This window comes from Balaenoptera musculus, chromosome 11, assembly GCF_009873245.2.
Source record: "Balaenoptera musculus isolate JJ_BM4_2016_0621 chromosome 11, mBalMus1.pri.v3, whole genome shotgun sequence".
In the NCBI taxonomy this organism is placed as follows: Eukaryota; Metazoa; Chordata; class Mammalia; order Artiodactyla; family Balaenopteridae; genus Balaenoptera; species Balaenoptera musculus.
The window spans coordinates 52135865-52138747 of record NC_045795.1 but is presented as its reverse complement, the minus strand read 5'-3'; the positions used below and the strand labels follow the sequence as shown (position 1 = coordinate 52138747).

At 40.8% G+C, this 2883-nt stretch overlaps 1 pseudogene; it reads left to right on the top strand.

Annotated features, from left to right (window-relative positions):
- Nucleotides 1–833: 833 nt before the first annotated feature.
- Nucleotides 834–1084, top strand: LOC118903897 (annotated as a pseudogene).
- Nucleotides 1085–2883: the final 1799 nt, after the last annotated feature.

Below are 2883 nucleotides of genomic sequence, written 5' to 3'. Positions count from 1 at the left end.
CTGAGAGAACTATTTTGTCCTTTCCCTTTCCCTGCCAAAGTTACGCCAATCAGCAAAAATAAATTTTCCTGTGAGTAAAAACAAGGAGTATTGCTGCCAGGCATCAAATGAGAGAGCACTATTTTTATGTTTTTTGGAAGGTGTAGCATCTTGCTCCACTGTTACCATGGAGAATCCCAATTGTCAAGTTTAATCAAATGCTGGAAAATTGAAATTTATGCAAAGAGACTAGCTTAGTAAGCAATTACCTTTGCTAAGTGACAACTAGGAGAAATATTTCGATGAAACCTCTTACCACAAATCAAGCATTATCCCTTGGTATCAGTTGACTCAAATTAACACTTTCATGTGTGTCAACTGCTTTTCTAAAGCTATTGCAATAATATTTCAACAAAATCACAAATTGCATGCACACCACTTCCAGTATAAATCACCATGGATGTTTGGAGCACATATGAACTGCATCAGAATACAGTAAGGAATATATAAAGAATGGTTGTAAACAGGGAATTCCCTGGCAGTCCAGTGGTTCGAACTTGGCACTTTCACTGCCATAGGCCCAGGTTCAATCCCTGGTCAGGGAACTAAGATCCCACAAGCTGCGCAGTATGGCCAAAAAATAAAAAAAGAATGGTTGTAAACAAAGGTGTCTCTTTTGTTAGCATGGTAATGTATCAGTGTCTAAAGTTCTTCCCAATAAATTAATAAGAGAAAATACTCAACGTAATTCAGAAAAAGTAAAGGAAATGGAGGGAGGGTGGAGTTCAGAGACCAGTCCTATCAGATATTAAAACATACAGCCTTTCCGGCAGTGCCGACCTTCCCACGAGAACATGCCTCTTGCAAAGGATTTCCTTCATCCCTCTCCAGAAGAGAAGATGAAACACAAGAAGAAGTGCTTGGTGCAGAGCCCAGTTCCTATTTCATGGATGTGAAATGCCCGGGATGCTATAAAATCACCACCGTCTTTAGCCATGCACAAACAGTAGTTTTGTGAGTTGGCTGCTCTACTGTCCTCTGCCAGCCTACAAAAGGAAAAGCAAGGCTTACAGAAGGTTGCTCCTTCAGACAGAAGCAGCACTAAAATCACCCTGAATCAAGATGAATGGGAAACCATCCCAATAAACACATTTTGGATACAAAAAAAAAAAATTATTAAAACATGCAGGATAACCAAACGTAAAATAGATAGCTAGTGGAAAGCAGCCGCATAGCACAGGGAGATCAGCTCGGTGCTTTGTGGCCACCTAGAGGGGTGGGATAGGGAGGGTGGGAGGGAGGGAGACACAAGAGGTAAGAGATATGGGAACATATGTATATATATAACTGATTCACTTTGTTATAAAGCAGAAACTAACACACCATTGTAAAGCAATTATACTCCAATAAAGATGTTAAAAAACAAAACAAACAAACCAAAAAACCATGCAAGATAAAAAAGAAAGGTATCCTTCTGATGAAAGAATAGGCAGCTAAATGGAATAGAATAGGGAGGTATGATAAAGCATATGATCTATTTCTATGGTATATACCCCAAATAATAAAAAATTAGGACTTGAACAAATATTTGCACACCAAAGTTCATAGCAGTGTTGTTCACGATAGCCAAAAGGTGGAAACAACCCAATATCCGTCTACAGATGAATGGATAAACAAAACGTGGTATGTACATACCATAGAATATTATTCAGCCTTAGAAAGGAAGGAAGTTCTGACACATGCTGCAGATGAACTTTGAGGACATTATACTAAGTGAAATAAGTGAGACACAAAAGGACCTGAATATAATTTTAAAGATCCTAAATGCTGCTGTTGTGCTATTGCATATTTATTATAATTATGGGCTTTGTTTTCCTCTTCTCCAGTCAAGTTCTGCTCCTGACAAACTGAAGACTTTTCTCTCGTATTAGAGTTAAGTTATGTTTAGAAGGTGAGGTCAGATAATTATCTGAACTGTTTCAAAACTGGGGAGAGTTATGCTGACTGGGACACAGGATCCAATATACCTATTAGAAATATACATGAACTAAAAAAACAAAACAAAACAAACAAATAAAATGGAATCCAAGAAGTTGTGTGAGGGGTCCTGTCCCTGTGAAGTGAAAAGGAGAGGTGGTCTAATACCAGCCCAGGCAGCTGGCTATGAACCACAGTGCTTTGGGGAGAGGAAGTTCCAAGAATAGAACCTCCAACTGCAGGCAGCCCTCCTTACCACTGGGAAGCCACAAGAAAGGGGAATGAATCTACATCAAGGTCAGAGTCCTTCTTATGGGAGTCAGTGAAGGCCAGTCATAGGCAGCAGGCAACACAAAACATGCTGGTCATTGAAGAAGAATGACCCTGTGTGAACAACACATGGCACAATAGCCCAGAGCAGAAAGAGAAAACTTGGATGTCCAGAGGGATCCACTGATGGAGTAAAAGGAAGGGCTCAGGACTTGACTAAGGTGGGACCGGAAGGAACCAGCCCTAGATCTCCCTCTACAACACTCCCTGCCACATGTGATGGTCCAGGTTCCACTCTAAAGAAAAACAGAAAACTGAGACAGAGTACTAGGTTGTCTCAAAATATATGCACCATAGGCTCGCTGGAGTGATTTTATGAAAGACCCGGAGGGACTCAAATGGCTTTCCTAGACAATCTGCAATTATTCTACCTGCTGGCTTCTTCTTGGGCTAACAAATGAACACTGAAGGCTGAGTGTTAGTGAGTTAGCCGTTTACACCACTTTCTGAGGATCAGTTTGACCAACTTGTTTTCCTAAAGTTGAGTTGGGATTCAATCAGGGGGTGGGAGTTTTAAAGGGCAAGGAGGAGAAGGCGGGCAAGGAAAAGAGAGGGAGGGTAGAAAGATCTTCAGAGAAGGAGGTGTGAGAATAAGAC